General features: G+C 41.9%; 1 long non-coding RNA gene across 2 annotated transcripts in view; it reads right to left on the reverse strand.

Moving 5' to 3' along the window:
* Nucleotides 1-913: 913 nt before the first annotated feature.
* Nucleotides 914-25,392, reverse strand: part of LOC146855509 (uncharacterized) — a 67,417-nt gene continuing 42,938 nt past the window's right edge. For both annotated transcript variants that reach the window (XR_014980846.1, XR_014980847.1), the window contains one exon: nt 914-1,774. This is a non-coding gene — a long non-coding RNA (uncharacterized LOC146855509). The remainder of the gene's footprint in view (nt 1,775-25,392) is intronic.

Raw genomic sequence — 25,392 nt, forward strand, 5'->3', positions numbered from 1 at the left:
ACTGTGAAGTAGGTGGGAAACAGCTTTTACAATGCAGACAGAATTACTCAGTGCCATTACAAGGTGGGCACTACAACAAATGTGTTGTTACCATGCATTCCATTACCAATCAAGTTGTTACAACAACTTGCTGTAGGGAATGTGTTGTTGGATTTTAAATTCAACACCTTCCCTACTGTTGCACAGACTGGAGTTGGAGTAGTAAAATATACTATTCCAAACTCCAGCTCTTTCCTAAGGCAAGTCACTGTAACGACTTGCGTTGTAATGGCACATGTGATAACAACGCATTCTTTGTATTGCCCGCATTGTAAAGGCAGGTACACCTCATACATGCTTTTACAACGCAGTAAAAGCATGTATGAGGTGTACCTGTTAGCTGTTTTGAATCAGGTGGGTTTAGGTGAGTCTTGGAATAAATGACTCTCCATTTTGTATTCACAGCGAGAGGGGCTGAACAGGCAGGTTCATAACCAAACTGTATGTAAAGGGCACTCGGCAAGGCGTACCACTCTCCCTTATGTTATTTGCAATGGCCATAGATCTGTTTGCGGAAATCTTGTGGAAGAGAAGGAGAGGGGCTTACCATTGGCAGAGGGGATGCCGCCACTGTCATACTCCACTGATCTTGAGCAAACTCAATATTTTGGACAGGCACGAACATTCAATTCCCTCATTTACTGTGGCCCATACACATACACCCAACGTCCCTGTTGTGCCGGTGTCAAGTTTGCAATTTCCGTACCAGATCATATATCCCTGATTCAATAGTTAAGGATTTCCCCAAATTCACATATAATCATCATGGATCAATTGTTCATCTACTTTATTGATTGATCAATTAATTGAATAATTGAACGTAAATAGTCATTTCAAATCATTGACAGACGCAAATAACCACAAACGTTTTTTTGTAAATGATTAGATTTTATCTAACTCAATGCATTCATTTGGAAAACACCTCATGAGAGAGAGTACAATCTAATAATCATCTAGCAAATAATCAATCTCAACAAATACATTTGTTGCATGGAGGGGATAGATGAAGAGATATCAGACAATAGGCATCAAATCAATTTCTCATTTCAGGAAAATAGATGAAGAGACAAAGCACAAAATGATTTCTTGAGTTATCAAAGATACCAACCCAAGGAAATAAGAACGAGGAAAACCACCACCCTGGCCTAGGTAGCGGCAGGGGACCCCCGAACAGAGTGTCAGGGATCAAAGTCTTAGGATCAGGATAAGGATAGCACTGGATCAACTAGGCCTCTCTGCAACCCAACAGTCAGCAACGCACCCTCACTCTCTCCGTCTCCCTCAAACGTCTCGCAGCCGCCAACCGACCCTCACCCCTAAATCAACTATTCTTTATACCCTTTTCGTACATGTCCATCCCACTAAAGTTGCTAATGTCACCTATTCCAGCTACGGGATTGGTTAAAAACGAGGGATGGATGGTCATCCTACATTAGATCATGCTTTCTTTGACTACCCCATTGTTCGTCTTCTTTCCCACCTATTTGGTATACATCCCGACTCTCTTATGAGGGAAAAGTAACAACGTTTATACATTTTATAAATTTGCAGACTTTCACACGGAAGCACAGAAGTTGGCCGGTCATCAAGTGTCATGTCTTTCACAGCATCACATTCTTTCAGCTGGCTCAGCAAGTTTATCCACAGTATCACGTGGTTTGTGTGCGCTGCAAGTTTCACTCATTACAGTTTGGTCAATTTAAGAACATGACGATTTGTCCATTTACTAAAAGAACTGAAAACAGACATTTATTAATAATGTGGTAATGAAACGTTCACTGTTAACCACCCTCCTCTACTCAGATCCATGTTAGCAGTTATTCTAGCATAGCATAAGTAAAAAGCAACGTTAATTAGCACTTCTTAAGCATCACACGTCATGCCTTTTAATACACTATGCGCACAATTTGCAGTGCAAGCTATTCACAACACATTCTACTTATCATATTATTACATCTTCAGCTATTTACATTTTGTTAAGATCAATTTCATGCATTTTGTGAAGCGGTTTACCCTAATGTGATGTATAGGTGCACATTAGTGTTCTATCGACTTAACATTAGTATGTGTTATGGAGGGTATTCAATATGAGCGGGTTTCTTCTTCTTTTTTTTTCTTCTTTTTTCTGGAATCCCCGCTCCATCCCCACCATGTGATGTATCACCTCACAATGAGACTCCATTCCACCTGAGAGCAACAACCGAAGCGGATGGCTTGAATAGGCTTTCCGATGTCATCTATTCACTAAATATCATGGTAGGAGAGAACAATAGGTGACTATGCCGGCACATTCTATTAACCCCTTCAGCGCGGCGTGGATTTCCGCGCCACGCTGAAGATTCCGTGCGCGGGCGGGGCCATGACAGAACGGTTCCGTCATAAGCACAGCCCAACCGACGTGCATGACGGAACCGTTCCGTCAAGCGCGTCGAAGGGGTTAACAAATTAAATTGGAGACAATATGCAGTATTCGAATGGCATAATCTGGAAAGCCATCGTATCTTGTGGCTCTTAGTGTGAGTTGTATGTGAACATGCGTACTGGCTATTTAAGTGACTTGCTCCCATAAATGGCACAATAGACTCTTGATTTATCTGCACAGACAGCAAAACATGATTCCAGTGATATTAAAAGACTGTAACTAGATTTCTCAGTCCGCTGGCACATGCAGGCCCTCAGATTGTTAGCTAAGAAGAAACCTTCTCCAGTTTTAAATGTCATTACATGCTCTAAATGTTCTGACCATTTGCACATTAGGTGCATTGGTTGTACCCAGTCTAAGCATTAGTGAACACATAGTCATGTTTTACATTTTCTTAAGTATCTATCTCTATAAGTAAGAGTCTAGCTACAGAGATTGGCCCCTCTCGACAACCATGAAGCATTTCTGAGTCCCAGTTAGTAGTGTGTCTGAAAGATTGTACACATTGTTCCCTCATGTGTGATTTGTTCTGGTTTGATTTGCAGTGAGTACACTACCTATAAACTTGGGAATTTACTGTGTGTGTTTGCTATTCAGTACAATAGTGGTGTAGAACAATAATATATCTCACAACCTTACAAACCTTTTTTTGTCTTAAATCATAAATATATCACTACCCACTAATAATAAATGTAAGGGAGCCTTAACCCTATTAAGATTTTGAGGGCATAATGGTGTATACCCTCGAAGTATGCAGCCCTGACAAAGATCACTGACCCATATGGGCACTGACAATGGTGAAACATGTTGACATTAGACTGTAGATGTATGAAACATCGAGTTTGAGACATCCTGCACAATTCCAATTTAAATTGTACCCGGGTACTCACCTATTTAAGAGATATAATTTGCTTTTACCCCGAGGTAATTTTACTACAAATTGATTCTTACAATTATCCAGTTCATTCTGTTGCTGAGCCCCCTCAAAAGGTACATTATGGTAGTATTGATCTACCAGGATGGTAGAGGACACCAATGATAAAACATGCCCCAAAAATGTCGGCTTTTTGTCCTAATACATTTTTTTTTTAATCTATGGTATACCAGAGATATGATAACAGTCATTTGTTTCAATATCCGTTGCATTTTGTGTGTTGTTACAGTTTGATGGGAAGCTGTGCGACAGACCATATCTCCTGTTACTCTCTCTTTAGGGCTAACAATTCATGTTGTCTTTTTTTTTGCCTATTATATGCTCCTACTCCTGAAAAATTCCCAATATCACTAGTTAAGATTGTTAGGCCACTAAACTTAGATGTCCATAACATTACATTGCAGCAACACATAATTAGCTATGTGCAGCTACCCTCAGGGAGAGGATCTTAAAACAGGGAATCTGGGCAGATACTGAGGTCACTAAGGGGGCATAGAGAATTCTGGAAGATGCTTAAACAATCTACAATGAGCCAAATAGCCTTGGCCAAGATGCTACTGCATCCCAGACCTTTGCTCTTTTTTAGTAACTTGCCAATTTGGGTACAGTCAAAGCCTTTTCTGATGTGCATTTTTAGGTGATTATTTTTGTGAATTAATAATTTTAATGGTGCATATAGGCTTAATTGGTGTATTAATGATGTTGCACCTGAAACAATCTGATTATTTTGTTCAGAAGAGTGGTTAATCATGTAGAATATTTACACCACATTTTCATATGGGACACCATCTATTTTAAAATGGATGCACTTTCTTGTGTTCTGATCATGTTGCTTTTGCTCATTGCCCCTTCCAATCAGTAACCCGGTGCAAGTCACGTCTCCCCATAGTTTCCCAGAGCACAACATGTTATGCCATAAAAGGGAATTATTGTAATAGAAAGAAAAAAGAACAATTGATGGACAGAATTTTGAACAATGTCAAACATTCACTCCAGTACAGAGGTCTGCACCTAAATACATTGTTGTTTTGCTCCCCATGCCATTCCACTTTAAACCCAGCCATATACAGATCAGTTGTGACCCTACTTCCCATGGGAACAGTCCAGCCCAAACTGCCAGGCCAGGTCCTCCCTGGACCAGAAACAAGCATCCTAGGACTGGTTTCGGAGTTTCACCACTCATCAGCCAGGCTAGCTTGACTCCAGTGGCTTGGAGAGCAAGGGACCCACGCCTGGGCATACCCGTCCTACTCAGGGTGACAAATTCAAAAAGAGCAACTGATGGACACAATGTTGACTAATGTCAAACATTCACCCTAGTAATCTGGGCCTAAATCCATAATTGTTTTGCTCCCCATGCCGTTTCAGTTTAAACAGAGCCATATGCAAATCAGTCTTGACCCTGTTCCCCATGTGAACAATCTAGGTCGAATTGCCATGCCAGGTCTTCCCTGGACCAGATGCAAACATCCTGGGACGGGTTTGGGGGTTCAAGCCTCATCAGCCAGGCTAGCTTATCTCCAGTGGCAGGGAGAGCATGGGACCCATGCCTTGGCATACCCATCCTACTCAGGGTGACAAATGCAAAATGAACAAATGATGGACAGATTGTTGAACAATGTAAAACAGTCACCCCATTACAGAGATCTGGGCCTAAATCCATCATTTGTTTTGCTCCCCATGCCATTCCACTTTAAAACTAGCCATATGCAAATCAGTTGTGACCCTGCTCCCCATGGGAGCAGTCCAGCCTGAACTGCCAGGCCAGGTCCTCCCTGAACAAGAAAGATTTCCGTCCAACATTTGTTACTGCAGCACTGTATTAGAAAGCATGCATTGTGAATTAAACTTTCCATTGAGTATCTAATGTATCATTTTGAATGATTACCCCTGGAAGTTCTGATGCAGGTGTGAAAAGAACATAATTCAACATTATCAAGGCAACTGTATGAAACAATATTGGTCAGAAGTAAAAGTAGTTAGGAGGGCAGCAAACAGGATGATCTGACAAAATTATTTGCCAGATGAAATATGAAGACATTCTGGAAAACAAATCTGCTGATGGGAATAGAACTATAGATAACAAGTTAAAAGCAGTGGTACAAGAGATGTGTGAGGCTATCACTTTTCTGGTTTGCACAAAAAATGGTCCAGTGATCCCCTGTTACCTAGGGGTGAGTTATCAGCAACTTACGCCTTACCTATGGAAGAGGAAGAAGACAGTACCCCTATGGAATTTGCTTTAGAAGAGACTGAACAGGCTGTTCGCCAAATGCACAGGAAAAAAACCCAGGCCCAGGTGGCATCCCAGGAGACTTGTGTCTATCACAGCCAAAAATCTGGGTCTTTTTTTTAAACACACTATCATCCCTATTTACAAGAGAGGCATCCTTGATATCCCCACCAATTATAGACCCATTAGTCTCCTTGACAACAGTCAAAAGATCTTCTGCAGGCAAGTCCTGTCTGGACTCTAACTGTGGATGAATGACAACTATGTCCTTTTGGAATCCCATGCTGGCTTCAGGAGCAGGGTCCGGACAGTGGACCAGGTCTTCCGCTTATTGACGATGTGCTGGAATTACATCGCGTTGAAGCAGGACAATCTCTATGTGGCCTTCATGGATTTAAGGGTTGCTTTTTACATGGTACCTAGAGACAGCCTGGGGAAGGCACTGGAGAAGTATGGGATCCCTGGAGATCTGCTGAGTATTCTGAGGATTCTCCACCAGAAACCATATGCTCAAGTCCGGTGAAACTGTCATGGGTGTCACCTCTCGTAGCCAGTCACAGTGTTGCCATACTGGTTTATCTGTACCATTATAGTGATACACCAGTATAAGCGAAGCTGCATGTATTTGCATGCATATTTTTTCTCATTTGTATATTCTGCGGTCATCGTTATTGCTGCCACACAATTATTGTGTAATGAATGTATGATGGTATTGTTATATGTGCTACCTATGTTACACTAACACATATAGTCATAACGTGTGGTAATCCACAGTCAAATTGCTAATTTATGTTTTATTTTCAAATATTTAGTGTATCTTGAGTAAGCAGTGTGTCACATCATTGCTCCATATCCCAGACCAGAACCCGAACCTAACACACAAGGAATCCACAACTGAGTTTTCACCACTCTAATGCAACAGATAAAGCAGAGGCGTCCTGGTATTTCTTTCTCTTTCTCTCATCGCAACCCCCCTTCCCCTTGAGAGATCACAGGTGAGCGGTGTACTATTCATCGTCATCTAGTGCGCATTCATAGGGATTCAGGGACAATCCTTGCCCAAGTGGAACCACCTGGAGTTCAGGTGAGTGGTTTATTCGACACTGCCGGGAACCCTCACTCAGAGAATACCGGTGAACCGTGAAGTAAGACAAGGATGCATCCTTGCTCCTACATTTTTCAGCCTGTATATCAATGGTGTGGTTGATTGACTGGGTGATTGTAGGCACGATGCACCCAAATCTGCAAACAAAAGGACTCCGATCCTGATGTTTGCAGGTGACACTATGCTCTTCTCTAGAACTCCTCAGGGACTCTAGGGTCTTTTAGATTGCTTTGCCTCTTTTTGCAAGCTAAGGGGCTAGAGGTAAATTCTGTCAAATCTAAACTTATGGCTTTGAATCCTCACCAATCTTTTAGAGATAGGATGGTGGTGGAGGGGTCACCCCTGGACAAAGCGAGCTACTTCAAATACTGGGGAGTCAGTTTGGCAGACAATACATCCTGGGCTCAACAGCAAATGTTAGAGCTATTTTACACTAAAGGGGATCTGTGGTAGCAAGCAAGTTCAGGGTCACCAACTGTGGTGCGGTCACCCTTGCCCTGGAAGTTAATAGGGCCACTGCAGTGGTGCCACTTATGGGGCAGTAATTTGAGGCTACACTATATCATATCCCAGAAAAGTTTGCTCCTGTGCGCTCCACTAAGGGTCTGATTCTGATGCAGTTTGGAAAGCTTCCCAAACAAATCGGTTTGGAAATGGTTTTCGACCCACTCAGATCAGGAGAGTCTAACCGACCGAGTACGATGCATCCAGATGCTTCCAGATACGATTTAGTTGGACTCCCAGTGACTTCAGTAGGAGCATATGTTCCTAACCGCATCATAATTTGGCCCTCAGTTGGGAAGACATGTTCCCGATCCGATTTGAAAGGAGCAAATGCCGTTAGGAGGCTTCCCTAACTGCATCGTTATCGGGCACTAGGTGGGAATGCTTTCCTAACCGCATCAGAATCAGGCCTTCAGTGTTGACTGTAGTGTAGAGACTACAGTCAACAGTGAGGGGAGCACAAACTGTGGACTGCATGTACCATGATGCAAAGGAGCAAACATTTCTGGGATACAGTAGTGTCTGGTCACAACCTTTTTCCTGCTCAAACTGATTTTCATGATCTCCTCTACCATTTATCACATGTTCCTAATGGTATTTTTTATAAAAATGTCATTCTGGCCCAATGACCACACTTCATCCGGCACAAGTTTGAGAGTACGTCCCAGACTGGAGAGTACAGCCGACCCTTAGAGTACTGCACAGGTATGGAGAGTACGGCCCAAGCCGGAGATTATGGCCCAACTGCAGACATAAAGGTACGGCTCATATATGACCCTGTGAATACCAAAAGTGGTAAAGATTGCCTTTGTGGATCGGGCTTTGTGGCTGTGCTGAAGTCTTTCAATGCAATCGTCCTTTTTATGACACGATTATGGCAAATGATAATATTGCTATTTTGTACCTATTGTGACAGAATATGAACTTTGAGAACTGGATCTCATCATCAATATATCTTTATTCGGATATTAAAACATCCAAGAAAAGAACAATACATTTACACATATCACAATACATTGACACATATCACAATACAATAGTAAGGGCAACTAATCATAAAAAGCCCTTGACAATAAGACAATTCTAGTAGGCCTGTCTAAGGCCTTAATAACAGGAGTGCACAGTGGCTTCTTAAAAGACAGTCAATTTGTAGCTTTTTTAAAGTGCAGGGTGCTGAGAGCTATAAAGTGCGAAATACCATCACAATAAAATAAATAAACTGCAAGATCATAGCCTACATAAAACGGTATATTATAAAAAGACTCTAACATATTAAAAAAGCCATATAACATCCCAAATACTCTTTACGCCTCATGTCTAGAATTCCTCAGTTTTGCAGCTAATCTTAAAAAATTCACAGTACAAAACAGGGTAAGAGGTTCAGGAGAGAGTTTCAAATATAAAAGTGCAACCCTAACTTGGGTGAATTTATTCGCTTTTAGGATGGTTTTTAAAAAGACAGCCCGCGGATATTCATAAAATGGGCAAAAGAATACAAAATGGAGGGTGTCCTGTGGAGATCCCAGATCGCAGCCACAGGGACCCTTTGATCCAATATCTTTTGTGAACCCTGCGGGGACAGCTAAAATATGGTGTAAAAGGTCCAGTCTGAATCTGGACATTAAAAATCTATCATTTTTGTTATAAATCTGCGCCAGGTAAGGTTCTAAGCCTACAACAGATTTCGTTAGTATGTGTGCTCGCACTGAACTTTTCAGTATTTCACTGTCTTCCCGGGCGCAGGCTAGTCGCCTGAGATATTCTGTTTTTATGGCCACTTTTAATTGGGGCGCCAGAGACGTGGGCTCCTCAAAATACCTGGCAAAGCCCAGCCACTTCAACTTGTCCTTCACATATTTAAGCCATGGTATCTTGTGACCTTTGTCCCTATTGATACAGTCTTTGATTATTTCTCTACTGAGACTAGCATCGGGATTGGTCCAGATTTTAATCCAACACATTAATGGTTTGAAACTGATTCTGTCAGAGATGTAAGGGAGCCCTAGCTCCTCATGGGCAATGTAAGCCGGGATGATTTGGGGCACTTGTAAAATCCTCCTGAGAAACTTACTCTCCTCCAACTGTATCTTGGAAGTGTTTCTAAGACCCCAAACTTCGCTCCCATACATAATTTTAGAACAACAGATTGAATTATATAATTTCAGTATTTCATTCAATGACCATCGGCCTAATCTCGTGGCTCGATTCATAATTGAGCCCATTATACTCAGATGCTGTTGACATTTTTCTGCGATTAGTGTGTTAAAATTGAGGTGTTTGTCGAAGATTATCCCTAAATAGTTAAAAACCTCGACCTTCTCTAGTTTGTGGCCCCCAATTTTAAAAGCAAAGTTCCTCGTTGGTTTTTCCCTGCTTCCATAATGTAGGATTTTGTTAAATTGGGGGATAAGTCTAGTTGTGCCATGAACCCACAAAAACCGTCAATGAGAGACTGCAGTCCCATCCCTGTACGTGAGAGGAGTACTGCGTCATCCGCATATAAGAGGACAGGAATGCTTCTGTAGGCCACTCTGGGACAATCTACCCCCAATTCTCTCAATGCTTTGTCCAGACCATTTATGTATTACGTGAATAGAAAAGGCGCCAAGATACAGCCTTGTCTCACACCCCCAGTGCAAGCGAAATGGTCCGTGAGGTTCCCCTCATTACTGTATCTAACCTGGGCTGTTGTGTTCATGTGAAGTGTTTTTAAGATGAATATCAAGCTTGGATCCACCCCAAGCAGCTCTAAAATCTCCCATAGTTTTGCTCGGTTGACCCGGTCAAAGGCTGCTGTCAGGTCCATAAAGGCTAGAAAGACTGTCCCTTCACCAGCCACGGTGTACTTTGCCACCAAATTATATAAATTGAGGCATTGGTCTGATGTGGAACGGCCCGTTCTAAAACCATACTGAGTGTCTGTGATAATTTTGTTTTCCTTCCGCCCAATCCATTAAGCGGTTTAGGATTACCTTCCCTAAAACCTTTGCTGACACGTCAATTAATGAAATCGGGCGATAACATTGAGGATCACTTTTGTTGCCCTTTTTAAATAGGGGGACAATACTAGCCGTTGACCAAGACCTGGGCATTCCCCTTTCCACTGCTGTGTTAAAAACTCTTGTGAGTATCGGAGCCCACAAGTCAACCTGAGATAAAAATAGGTCAGGGGGAATTCCATCTGGGCCAGGGGCCTTATTCCTTGTCAGGGCGTGTATTCCATCTTTAATCTCGCTCACTGTGAATTGCACCCATGTGCTTGGTAAAGCACCCACATCTGAAATTTGTTGAACAATGGCGCTGCCCTGATTATACAACTTTTTAAAATGAGAGACCCACACTTCTGGCAGGATGTTGCAAGCGACCTTCTCAGTATTCGGGGGCTGGAAACTAGGATCATTAATCACCCTCCCAAAGCTCGTCATGTCTCTCCTCTCAGCAGCCTCCCATAAATTCTCCCAGGCCTCATATTGGATAGTGTATTTCCTCTTCTTTATGGCCAGTTTATATTGAGCCCTGCAGTCCGCTATCCTACTCCTATCCTTAGGCACCTTTTTAAGTGCTTGTTTTAATTCTTTTTGGGCTCTGGAGCAAGCTTTATCAAACCATTTTGGTGAGAGGTTAGACATAGGTGATGAATTGGCCCTCAATAACCTGTCAATATCCCTTGCCATACTTTCAAAGGCACTTATCAATTCTTTACCTTTGACTTCTTGATTCAAGCACTCCCATATCCTACTTTCTGGGGATGCAATAAGTTTTTTATAAAATGCATCCCCATCAATGTTAGTCCAATGAATTCGCCTGCCCTGGTCAGTTTTCCCCTAGTCATCATTTGTCTTGGCTGCCTGGGTGAAACCACATCCATCAGTGACAACACCAGAGGGTTGTGATCACTAAAAATACTCATCTCTATATTAAAATCTATGATCTTACGTTTAAAACCATGTGAAACAAAAATGAAATCAATAATTGTGTCCCTTCCCCTGCCTTTAAAGGATGGATTAATACTATTAGAGTTCCTGGGGTTGATTAAGTCCATTGTAGGGACTAAATCATATATGCCCAGGATCTTACTCAATTCACTGCCTTCCATTGTGTGTTCTAAATGCCAGTCCAAAATAGTTGGGCAAGCGTCCCATTTTCCCCCACCCCATTTCAAATATGGGCATTGGTGACAGTTAAAGTCGCCCACCAAGATCAAATTTGGGGGGGGTATTTCCCCTGGAGTGCAGGTCGGCCAGTCTGTTCTTGAGTTCGTTCAGTCTCTGTATAGATTGGTTCGGGTTGTAAAAATTTATCAAAACAAATTTTAAGCCCTTTTTGCCGTGACTGACACCCTGTATGTTGACCGAATTCCAGCCCACAACCTCCCAACTCCCTTGTAGGGCATGAGACACATACATTATTAATCCCCCTTTAGCTCTTCCCTTTTTGGATTTTTGGGCGGGCACGAAGAACATTTTATACCCCTCTAAATGCGGGACGCTACTATCCGTCTCCCACGTTTCTTGTAGGCAGATAATATCAAATTGTTGGCTGAAATTCAACCATTCCTTATTTCTTAATTTGGTCGAAATCCCTGCAATGTTCCACGATACCACCCTGAGTTCTCCAGCTACATAGTTTGTCTCACTCCTCGCTGGGGTTAACTGTTTTTGGGACGAAAGTCCTACTAGACAACTCGTTCCTGGAACTAGACTGTCGACTGGGGGAATTGATACAGCCTCATTTAGGGGGATATCAATTGAGCAATTGTTTCCTATAGTGCCCGCATTCTCCCTTAACGTTAAGTTAACTGGGGGGGGTAAAGACTCTGTGTTCAGATCTTGGGCCAGTCAATCTAGTTCATCCATCACTGCCGCATCAGACAGTGGGATGAACCTATTTGAAACTGACCCCCATCTATAAGGCCTCGTGTTGGAAATTTCCCCTCTTCTACATGTCCCTTGATATAACTCTTTTGCAGGATCCCTATAAAAAAAGTTCAGGGGAAGCATTTTTATAGTCGTCCCTCTCTCAAAAACCCCGGAACTGTGGATAAGCAAATCTTTGACCAACTCTGGGTGACTAAAATTTACAATAACGCAGTCCCCTGCAAACTTTTTCTCCGAGGGTCCAATCCAAGCTACCCTCCTTGCCATGAGAGTATGCCTACTCTGTAGGTTGACTCCCTTCACATTGTTGTGGAGCCAATGGTTAACCTTGTTTATCAGGGAGCTTGTGGATTCTTCTCTATCCTGGTTATAAGTTGGGACCCCAGCTAAAACTAATGTGTAAGGGCAAGAGGCTGGGGGAAGATCCAACGTCTGCAAGCCCGGTGTGCTCTGCACCTGATCCTTCGGGGGGCTGTGAGCTATTGCCACCCCTTTTTATTAACCTCTTGTTGTGAACTCTGGGGCACTATAATAGAAGGTGTGCCTTTATCCTTGCTCGCAATGGGGACAGCTCTCTGCTCATTCCCTACCATCCTACTACTATTCATGCAAGTTCTGCCAGGGCGGGATACAATCTCTATCCCTTCATGATTTATGGTTGTCTGGGACTCTGGGTGTTCACCATTTTTCGGTTCTAGCAACCTACTAACTTTCTCCTCGATTTTTTTTATGTGTTCCACTAAGGGGGCCAGATGTTTAAGAAAGAGGGCTTCCAAATTGGCCTCAAGTGTTTTCAGTGTCTCCTGCGACCATTCCATTCTTTTGGCAGGAGAACAGATTTCACCCTGTTGGCAGGATGGCCTATTTCTTTCCTCCACTACAACTTTTGGGTCTTTTCTGTAGCCTCCCTTTTTCACCTTACCGTCTTTCTTAGTTATACTTGTCCCTTTGCTTTGTGAACTAGCTGTAGGCCTTGTAAACTCTGTGGAGATATTTTCTATAGAGGGAGCTGGCTCCAATAACGCTTTTTTTGAACGGGTGACGACTTCCCTTTCCCTTCCTGAGAATGAATTGGAGTCCCTCTTCCCCCCTGGAGTCATTTCTTCCAGCTCGTGGACTCCCTTAGTCCCACTGGATGCTATGTCTGCCTCCACATTAGTAGACGAATGTTCAGGCACTCTCGTGGGGGAGGTATCATGTTGGCTAGTATTGTTTGCAGGCCCCTCCACTAACAATGGCTCTTGTTCCCCGCCTACTCGCTTGTTTACGTGGACTTGTGCTGTGGTTACGTGCTGAATTTCACTGTGGACAGAAGGTCCCTGCTCCACAGGAATGCTTACCCCTGGTGTAACACACTCAGCTATATTCCCCAGTGAGGAACGTTTATGAGCCAAAAGGGAATCAAGGGACAACCTGCGCTCTGCTAGCTGTATCTCGTGCGTCAGGAGGGATTCGGCTCTTGTGATGAACGCATCCAAAGTTCCTCTTACTCCTGGCACCGCTCTAATTTGGTTTTTTTTAGTTTTCCCCATATCACAAATTGGGCTCAGAGACGTGTGGTGTTGGGAATCAAAGTCCGTAGGCTACGTAATCTCAAACTACCTCTTCTAGCTGACCAAAGATGAAAGAAAAAGAAAAAAATCACAATATGTTAAATAACAAGCTATAGTGAATAATGCCTGCTGTTAACCAACCACGGATAACACCCAGATACACATCTGACACATATAGCAAATCACCCAAAAATGCCCCTCATTGGGAGTCTGGCAATAATCCCACAATAAATGACCCACAGAACCCCCCTCAACTTATCTCGGAAGTCCTTGGAAAATTTTGACAGTCTTGCCTCAGGGACCAAATGGTTAGGCCCAGCCCAGCCTCTGTCGGCCCCGGACGGCCACAGACGATCCCGCCCTTGTCCCGGGCTTCTCCCGGCGCCGCCCGAGCGCGTCCCGCGAGGCGGGGGCTGTGTTCAAATTTATGCACCTCCGTGCGCGTTGTTGGTGATGCAAGCGGACTTCCGCCGCTAGGACTCCTGGGGGCTGTGGTCCTGCACTCAGCGGCCGCAAGGGAGCATGTCAGCGGCAGCGGCAGGAAAGTGAGCAAGCCCGCACCAGTACCAGGTAGGGAAAGCAGACGGGTTTATTTTTCGCTGTGCCCAGGGTTATGGAGTCGCCCGCTCAGCCGGGGCTGTGTTCAAATTTATGCGCCTCCGTGCGCGTTGTTGGTGATGCAAGCGGACTTCCGCCGCTAGGACTCCTGGGGGCTGTGGTCCTGCACTCAGCGGCCGCAAGGGAGCATGTCAGCGGCAGCGGCAGGAAAGTGAGTAAGCCCGCACCAGTACCAGGTAGGGAAAGCAGACGGGTTTATTTTTCGCTGTGCCCAGGGTTATGGAGTCGCCCGCTCAGCCGGGGCTGTGTTCAAATTTATGCGCCTCCGTGCGCGTTGTTGGTGATGCAAGCGGACTTCCGCCACTAGGACTCCTGGGGGCTGTGGTCCTGCACTCCGCGGCCGCAAGGGAGCATGTCAGCGGCAGCGGCAGGAAAGTGAGCAAGCCCGCACCAGTACCAGGTAGGGAAAGCAGACGGGTTTATTTTTCGCTGTGCCCAGGAACTGGATCACATTTTTTTTTCATTTCATCATGGTCAATATTTGGGCTGGGGATACGTATAGTCTCTTTAATGGGACATGAAGGACCGTGTTAAGGTTTTGACCGTGATTGCTTATTGCTTATCGACCCAGCGCTATTTGATGTTGGAGACCTTTTGTGCTAGCACGTCATCAGCAAATGTTATCATATTATGCTGTACATTTCCTGAGTGCAGTTGCTGAGAAAGCATGCAGAATATTTATCTTACCTTTAGAAATGGGTTAGTGCTAAGAAACTTTAAAAATTGCATAGTTGTTTTATGATTTGGCAGTGTTACCTAACCATGATCATACCATGCTGAATTTTCAGTTTTATTCATAGTTATGCACAAATTCTGGATAAAAATACCTGATTTGCAGTGTTTGGGGATGACTTTCCATTTTCCTCCCAAGACTCTGTCCCATTATTTTGAGACTTTTTCTCTATTAGGATGCTGTCAGTACTCTTAACGGGATTGACACTTTGAATTTCTTAGGTTTATTTCCCTAAATAGCGATTTGCTATTTTTTTTTAGTCTGTATTTCTGTATCAGGGCCTTTGTGGCAGATTCATGCATTTCCTGGCTATCATTTTGTTTACCATTTCTCTAATAAATATATTTTCCCGTTTTTCTTTGAGAACACAGTTATTAAATGTTCCCAGATTTTATTCTGATTTGCACTCCGCTGAACTATTTATTGTTCTGTTGCTAGATCAATGAGAGAATCCAAAGCCGATCTGTTCAAGGTAAAACTTGGGGTGAATAAAATATTGGTGCTCAGATGAATATTGGGGTACGTCTTCCACAAATTTGGGAGCAGATGATGGTTATCGTAAGAGCACCTCCTTTTTTAGGAGTCAACTAAAGAGGTTTTGGAGATTTTGAGCCCTTAATGCCCAGATCGAAAGAGAGAAGAATTTGTTGGAATTTGTCCGATCCTCCTGGAAAGTGACTAGCTGCATTACCTATATGCCCCAGAAAGAATTTGGAGTGCAAGTATGAATAGGGTGAAATTGAATTTATGAATGTGTTTTGAAGTGTGAGCTTGTGATAATGGATCTCTGTTTCTGTGCTGAGTTGCTTGGGTATGTGATGAGGATAGTGGGTTGAAATGGTAAATTGATTAGTATTGATTTGATGTAATGTTCATATGTAAACCCATTTGAAGGTTATTTTGCTATTGGATAGAATTAAGCTTGTTATCAGATTTGTCAAAAATCCAAGATCTCGTGCTATTGATTAGTTCTCTGAATCATGGTTTGAAGAGAATGACGTTGCTTACACATCTATAGGGTTTGTTAATTAACATTGTTCCTTTTCAGAATCAAATGTTTAATTTGAATTATTGTGCTTCACCTGAGTGCAATGGGTAGGGGGCATTTACCTGAAGGTTGATTTTTGCCTTTCAGAGTTTGCCTAGTGAGAACTTTTGCAGGTTGTGGGGTAATCATTCTGCTCTCTGATTGTGCGCTCTCATACTGTTCGTATTTGGGTTTCTATAGTTTGCAAATGAGTTACTTAATTTGATTAATAGTTCCTTCCTAGGGTAAACTGACAAGGGGTTATTGATTTAAGTTGTTTAATGTGTTTCTATAGTTGCATAGGAGTGGTGTTCTGATCGGTTCCTCAGCCAAAGAGCCATGCTGGGGCTGAGCTCTGATTGGTTGGATGCTGGTATAGTTGTGCTTCGATAGATTGGCATTTGATTGAGCCATGCTGCTTTTGGGGTTTGTTCTCTGACTATTTATAGTGATTTATTGTGATTTTGAAGTGCTCTTGAGTTTGTTTAGGTGTAAAACATGGGTAGTGTAATTTCCCAAAACAAAGCAGTAGGATGTCATACCTAGAGAGGGTCAGAAATTGAAGTGTAAAAGAAAACCAGCATATGATATGATGGTAGAGGCAAGGTTTTATACTTGCACCTGGGGCTCTGAATGTAATAAATACATCGCACCAGCTGTAGCTGGCACAGGTTGTGGGTGGGGGAGCAGAGGGTGGAGGGTGGAAGAGGGGTTAAAGATTAAAAAAAGTACCACCTTAGCGCATTTCGTCTCTCTCTCCATCATCGTCCCCGGAACAGAGCACAAAGGAAGCACCCATGTTCCCCTGAGATAATAACAACATTGCAATTCAGCGTTGTGATTGGTAAGCACCAAGGCTTTTCTGAGCCAATCCCAGCACTGCAATGCAGCAATTGTGATTGGTCTGAGAGCTGTAGTTAGGCGCTCACCCAGGGAATGGGGGCCTGGGCATGTTTTCCACCTGGGTGGAGAACATGCAAAGTGCGCATGAATGGTTGGCCATCCCCAGAGTGAAAACAACTCCTCACCTCCCCTGCTCTGTCAGCAGAGGAGCCCCATCCCCATCCTGCCTGCAAATCTGCTGCTAGGAGGAAAAAACTAAAAAGATAATAACTTAGAGTTATTATCATTTTATCTTTCCTTTAGTGACACTGCTTAGAAGCAGTGGGGCAATGCTCCTCAGCCTTAGCAGAGCATAGCACATGATGAAGCTTTACAGTTCTCAATAGAGGGTACCTTTAATATTAAAAAGCTCGATTTTTAAGGAAAACCCATGTGTGATAGGAGACCAAGGTCTAGAACTACACTGTTTGAGAATCTTAATAAATGGGACCACATGGCAACTGAGAATGAGAATGAAAAGAAAGATAAAACTATAAAGAAGTAATTCAGGAGTTGGTAAGAAAGCAAGACCATCAAGAGGAAAGATGAAAAGAAAACATGCATGATTGTGTGAAAACATTTCCCACTAGAGTTACAGGAAAGGAGCAGGATAAAGGAAAAATAAAGAAAAAGAATGAAGTTTCAGATGATGATAATGACAAATGTATAAGTGAGACTGATTTGCATATGTCTGGGTCTAAACTGGGGTGGCATGGTGAGCAAAAGGACGATTGATTTAACCCAGATCTCTTGACTGGGGGTAATGTTTGATTTGTTCTGCATTCTGTCCATCATCTGTGTGTCTTTTGCTCCCTTTTCCATGCCGCAGCACAAGCCTCAGTGCAAAAATGCATGTTTCCGACCGCCTACACGGTAGTCAGATTGTAATTCAGCAGTCCTAATCACAAAACAATGGCGTTTGGACACTCATCCATCTGCCATCGTAATGGGGACTTAATTTAAATTTTAGTTTTGATTATTGTTTTAATGATAATAAGAAAAATATTGTTTCAAAGAAAATATTTGTTGACTTTTGTTGAGTTTTTTATTCTTGCCACAATCAGGATTTTCGTCTCAATGGAAGACAGAAAAAAAAGATGCTGTAAAATTGTAGGCATGACAATGTTGATTAAAATACTGATAGTATTGGTGTCAGCAAAAGCTTACAAGGTTATCTCGCGCCATGAATTAAATGCCAGAGATTGGGTGGTAATCTGAAAACATGTTCACAAGGGCTGTCTCAATGAATGATAGAGAGGGCCATTCCAGGTCATTCTTATGACTAACAGTGCTGTCAAGTATGCTGGTGTGTCTCAGTGGATCCACACTGCTCACAAAAAAAGAGTATGAGTAGCTGAAGTAATTGATGAGGTGAATGATCAAAACACAGTCTGCTGATCAAAGTTTGCCGCATGAATCTAGAAGGGAAGGGAAGATTTTTCTAAAACTGCTGAAGAGTAAGTGAAACAACAAGAGCAGAAGTTTCAGATGTGTGGAACTTCGGATGAAGAACCCAAGACTCCTGAAGTCCAGTTAGACAGATATGAGAGTGAAGAGCTGTTACAATACAAACGAGCAAAACATAAGCATAAGTGGCAGTAAGAAAAATCAGTCTCAGATCAAATCAGGGACAAGATGCAGTTGAAAATCAGAGTGAAAAAGACCCTTTTTGGAAGGAAGAGATTCACTTTGGAGAAGGCAGTTGGAGGAGAGTTTGATCTGTGCAAGTTCAAGTTCAAGTCAAAGACTTGGAGAAGACAAAAATAAAGAATATTACTGAGAGAGAAAAGGCTGAAGTCCATTCCAAGAAAGAGAATTTGCAAATAGAAGCATAATGAGTCAGAAAAAGACTTTTAGAGACAATTGAACTCATGAACTAGTAAAAGTGAATTGCCAATTGCTGGCTAGAAGGAGAGTTTCAAGTCAAAGTTATGCCTCACCAGAGTGATTATATATAGCCACAGTATCAGAAAAAGAAACAGATGTAATTAAGGAGGACTATTTCCAAATGAACAAGTGGCAAGATATTTTAGAGATTGATTCAGATTTAGAAACTGACACTGAAGAATAACCAGCCTGAAAAGTGAAATTGTGATTTTAAAATATTGAGTTCGGATGAGAAACATGAAAAGAATCAAAAACATTTTTATCTAAAGACTGAAACTACTAAGGTGATACCGGAATTCTAGTCAATCTATGATGGAGTCGTTTTGAACTTGTGATATGAATAGTTTTTATGCTTTAAAAGTCAAAACTGATTTTATCTTTTCCTTTATATTATTGATTTACTGAAATCAGAGGAAAAGAAGAAAAATATTATTGTTTTAAAGAAAATACTTTAGTTAAATTTCGATAGTTGCCACAAAACTATTTTTTTTTTGGTCTCTAAGATGAATATGTCAAACAAAAGAGGCTGTAAAATTGTTAAGATGATGCTATGAATAATACCACTATTAGTATTATTTGGCCTATTTGTGTGCATCCAAATCCTAGGTGAAAGTTTCAGATCATATAAATAGTAATGTTGGAATTAGAACCAATCATGAGGAATTTAAGCAAATGATGACAATACACGAAATACATTTAGTTAACGGTTTGAGGGATAATAATATGTTTAGTAACATGATTATGGTATTTATAAATATAATGAAGCTTAGTATGTGCTACATATGTGCTTCCCTTCCTACATCAGCTGAGGAGGGTTCTACATATGTACAATTAGCAATGTTATATTTACTATCATGTAATGTTTTCATTGTGTTTATTAATCTTATTTGACTGATTTTAATGTGTAGTTGGAGAATTTGTTTATTGATGAGAATAATAGTGAAATTAAATATGTTTTGCACAAAACAAATACGGTACTAATGGGAATAGAGATTATATGTGTTTATTGAGTAGTGAAGAGCATGATTTAATTAAAGAATATGATGACAGAGGTGTGAAAATAGTGAGAAATGTAGAAGAGCAAAGGTTTCTTTAGAGGGAATAGAGGAAGAAGAATTTAGGTTTTCTGGTTCACATCCCAGATTCCTATAGAAAAGGAGAGAGTATAATTAGTAGGTGAAAGTATGTGTCATAAATCCCATGAAGTTAGTGGAGATCTTTTGTTTGGAGGAGAACCTTTTTAGTGAAATACATCTTTTAACATGTCAAGAGATTTGGGTGTGTTTGTGTTATTTGACTTTGGTTTTTCTTAAAATCTTTCATGTGGAAGAGTTGGGTGTAGAAGAGATGCAAAGTTTTGGAGAAATGGTTTTAGATATTTTAGAATCTGTTACTCCCCCAATGGTAATAGCAATGAATGATGTGAAGATCAGATAGTTGTCTACAGTAGTAGATAGACTTGCTATAGATGCAGCATTGTCTTTTAAGCTAGTGAATATAGAGATGGTAACAATTAGAGGAATTAGAGTAATGGGTATGAAGAGCTGTCTTGCCTTGGACATTTGTTTGGCAAATAAGGCAGTGTATGTAAGGTGCCTATAGCTAAGAGGTGCTGTACGCACATACAAGATTATAGTGGTGCAATTGATTAGTTCATTACTAACATATCTAATTTGACTCATAAGATTAGGTTGTTGGATGAAACAGGATTATGGGAGACTGTAGAATCCTTGATAAGGAAATTAGGGAGTTGTTTTGGTAAAATAGGTGAACAGTTAGGAAATATTGCTATTGGTGTTCTTCAATCCATTGTTTACCCTGTATTAATTATTATGGTTTGTTCAATTTCTCTGTTTAATTTATTAAAGTTTTGGAGTAAGAGTAGCAAGAAAAAGGAAAATATCAATGGTTTTGGAAATGAAGGACTACAGGGATTGAGGGCATCAACAATAGAGGCAAATGGAGGAGAGTGTTTGATTATCCATGAAGATGAAGGTTACAACAAACTAATGACTGATTAATAAAGTTTATTGAAGGGGTTTTAGGGATTGTTAAAACATAATCATAGAGGGGAGGTTGTCAAAGCTTTTTCTAATGTACAATTTTAGGTAACCGTTTACTTATGCAAATTAATAATTTTAATGAAGCATATAGTCGTAGCTGATGAATTAATTATGTCACCTGAGAAGATTTATTTATTTTGTTAAGAAGTGTAATTAATAATGTAAAATACTTATACTACATTTTCGTATGGGACACCAATTAAAATGGATGTTGTTTCTGGTGTTCTGATCATTCTGCGCCTGCTATTCCCAGCCAATCAGTAACCCGCTGCAAGTTGTCCCTCTTCATAGTTTTGGCGGTGCACAGAATGCTAGAACATAAAAGAGGATGACTGTATTCAAAAGTATGCATTATGAATTGAGCTTTCTATTGTGCAGCTAATTTATCATTTTCAAGGATTTCCACTCTAAGTTTTGATGCAGGTTTGCACAGAACATAATTCTATGAGCTAATATTTGCAAAAATGTTTCATGTTATGTTTTACTATCTCTGGAGTGCAGTTGCTGAGGAAGCAAGCTGAAGATTTAGCTGACCTTAAGAAATGGGTTAGTGCTATGAAACCTTTAAAATCTTATAGTTGTTTTATATTTGCTGATGCAACCTAACCATGATCATCCCATGCTGAATTTTCAGTTTATTAATTGTTATGTATAAATTGTGTATAAAAACCCCCAGTATGTAGGGTTCAGGGGCGACCTTCCATTTTCCTCCCAAAACTCCGATTATTTTTTAGACTTTTCCTCACTTAGGATGCTGTTGGTACTCTTTATGATTTTGGCACTCAGAATTTCTTATGTTTATTTGCCTAAATAGGGATTTGCTATGTTTTGTGATTCTGTATTTCTCTATCCAGGCCTTACTGGCAGATGTATGTATTTCCTCTGAATTGTTTTATCAACAAATCTGTAATAAATTTAGTCTTCCCTATTTTTTATGGTAAGTTATTGAAAGGCCACAGTTTTTATTCCGGTTTTTACTCTGCTGAATTAATTTTCTATTAATGATGAGTGTAGTCTCTAAATGCTAGATCAACAAGAGATTCTGATGCTGAACTGCCCCAGGTAAAAATCGGGGTGTATAAAAATATTCAGGTTCAGACAATTATTGGTATTTGGCTCCCACAATGCCCTGGGTCAGTTGAAGGAGTTGAAATCCCTCCTTGGACACTTGATATTGGGCAACTGCAGACACAGAAGGCATTAAACGTGATTTTGCTCCCAGTCCCAGAAGGGTCCTTAGAGCCTAAGACTTCAAACTTTAATACTTGGTAGACTAGATTCAGTTGGCAGCAAGGTGGCTAGATAGAGGACTGCTTAAGGAATCGGGACATACTGGAATGGAACACAATCAGATGGCGATGGTAGCCTTATTATTGACAGATAAACTAGAAACACACCATCAACCTAAGCTACTTAAGATAGCACTAATATGCTTAAAAAACACCCCACGTGTATAATTGAATGCCCCCAAATCCACTGATATGGGTTCCTTGGTGCCAACAGGACAAATAATCATAGTAGGTGACTGGCATCAAGGGGGGAAGATGGGTGAGGAAAACCCAGATGGAACTGGTTGAGGAGCTTGCCCTTACAGCTTGCCAATTCTTGACTCATGGAGTAGTAATCAAAACCCTGTGATTAAGGTGGGGATCTAGAAAAATAGAACCCCAAGCACATTAGGTTCTGAGGTTCCTGTTTATGATAGGAAATTGGAATAGGTTGGTAACCTGTTTGTATAAAGCCCTGCTAGCAATAGCTTAGGGCCTAAATATGAGTTTGGCAGTCCACCGGACCGACAAACCCGCAGCGGAGGTGCGGTGGCAGTTGGGGACCATTGCACCATCAGTCCAACCACCGCATTACGAGTACGGCAGTCAAATCTCTTTGAGATCGCTGCAATTGCCAGGGATTCATGATCCCTGGTGGTGTTGCGCTTGTGTGGAGCACCAACACCACCACCACCACTGGAGCACCACCATGCATATTATGAGTTTCTCCACTGCCAGCTTTTCCATAGAGGTAAGCCCCCATGAAAAGACTGGCAGTGGGGAAACAAAGGGGGCCCTACAGGGTCCCCTGTTGCCCCTGTACATGTTGTACCCCCCTTTATGTATGCACGTCTGTTCCTGCACAGCATGGACTGCTCAGTCCATGCCGCGAAGGAGCGTCCACTGGTAGTTCGGCGGCGGTGCAGTCATAAGGCATACTATGAGCCTTTTAACTGCACTGCCGTGGGACCACCATGCCGCCCACCAGCCAGACAATGACATTTCCCATAATCTGGCGGGTGGGCAGTGGGTGTATTTGGCGCTGTGGGAGTGGAGCAGTGGCATGGCAGCCGAATCTCACACCACCAAACTCTTAATCAGGCCCAAAGACAGGATCAGGAAAATAGAGAGCAGTGTGGAAGGGCAATTTAGGGAGAGAACAGAATGATAGGAATTCATTATAATGCTTCAGTACAGTGCAATACAACTTAGAACACTAGGTTAAAATATCCCATATTTAATTATTTACAACAGTAATATGCCCCCCTCCACAAAAATAAACAAGATATTTGGGTCTAACTGGAAACAGCAAGACTAAATACTTCAGACAGTTGCGTACTTGCCATAGCCCCACACCAAAGTCGAAGAAAACAGACAAGAGGTACTTGGATTTGGAGTTTGTGCTAGCAATGCAATGGTAAGGAAAGGATGGCCCCTCTCACAGTAAATGAAAAGAGGAGATGGAGAAATTGGTCAAAGCAGAGACCATGACTCTGGAAGGGGAGGAAAGTAGAAGAACATACAGAGGTCCAATAGCAGGTCTGTGGGATAACATTTTATACACATTTGAGCAACCCAGCATTGAGGGGAAGTGGAAGGTAACAAGAAAAACAATTACATTAGCATATATAACACAGAAGCGAAAAGTGCACATAGGTAGTCAGGGGCAAGAACAATTTAGTAATGCTATGGATCCAAACACCTCAATATCTGAAAGATTTATACATATTTTGCTTAATTGAAAGGGAGCCAGCACTGTGAACCTTGCTACTCAATACAATATTTAACATCTTACCAGAATACAATGGAACTAACAGTCTACAGAGAAAGGTTTGGTTATGTGTTTATGTTATATATTCAAAAAATGATTATTGTAAGAATCAAGTCATCAAACCTGATAAATTCTGGAAAATACATATCTCTTCTAAGCAGCTAAAAGTAAAAAAGAGTTTTGAATCTACAGAACACACACTGCTATAATATTTCTTTGATAATGCTAAATTATATTTGCTATGAATACGCAATGATGGTGGTATGCAAATATGATAATCAGATTTTGATATAAAAATGCAATCCATCATATAATATGTAATAGCAAAAAACAGTTTGCATCAAAATGACCAGGTTCGACATGCAAACTGAACTCACTCGGGGGTGAGTTGAGTTACTTAATCAAAAAATGCATCAGAGTACACTGTCCATTAAAATGATGTCCCGTCTGTCCTATTTAAGATTGGGAGGACCATTGTTTTATATAAATGCAGTCCCCATTGGGTCTGTGAATGGAAGAGTAGATCTGTTGGCCCAACTGATTGGGGGGTCATCCATGTATGGGCATTACTCCAGCCACATATGGGTGGATGGTGTAATATCCGTTTTTCTGTCTCTGACTGCAGGTGGCAGTCAGGGACAACTCCGTCCATCAACTCCGTCCATCATTTCCTTTGGTTTTTGCTTTGTTCGCAATAAGTTGGCAGGGTATGCTCAGACGTGAGTCCCTTGCTCACTTTGCCACTGGATTCAAGCAAGCCTGGCTGAAGATGGCTGAAATGCCAGAAACCGGTCCTAGGAAGCTTGTTTCCGGTCCAGGGAAGACATGGCTTGGCAGTTCGGGCTGGACTGTTCCCATGAGGCACAGGGTCAGACTGATTTGCATATGGCCATGTCTGAACTGGGGTGGCAGAGTGGGCTAAAGAACGGTGATGGATTAAACCCAGATCAGTTGACTGGGGGTGAGTGTTTGCAATGTTCAACACTCCGTCCATCATTTCCTTTGGTTTTTGCTTTGTTCGCCATAAGTTGGCAGGGTATGCTCAGACGTGAGTCCCTTGCTCACTTTGCCACTGGATTCAAGCAAGCCTGGCTGAAGACGGCTGAAATGCCAGAAACCGGTCCTAGGAAGCTTGTTTCCGGTCCAGGGAAGACATGGCTTGGCAGTTCGGGCTGGACTGTTCCCATGAGGCACAGGGTCAGACTGATTTGCACATGGCCATGTCTGAACTGGGGTGGCAGAGTGGGCTAAAGAACGGTGATGGATTAAACCCAGATCAGTTGACTGGGGGTGAGTGCTTGCAATGTTCAACACTCCGTCCATCATTTCCTTTGGTTTTTGCTTTGTTCGCCATAAGTTGCCAGGGTATGCTCAGACGTGAGTCCCTTGCTCACTTTGCCACTGGATTCAAGCAAGCCTGGCTGAAGACTGCTGAAATTTCAGAAACCGGTCCTAGGAAGCTTGTTTCCGGTCCAG

This window comes from Triturus cristatus, chromosome 4_1 (assembly GCF_964204655.1).
Source record: "Triturus cristatus chromosome 4_1, aTriCri1.1, whole genome shotgun sequence".
NCBI lineage: Eukaryota > Metazoa > Chordata > Amphibia > Caudata > Salamandridae > Triturus > Triturus cristatus.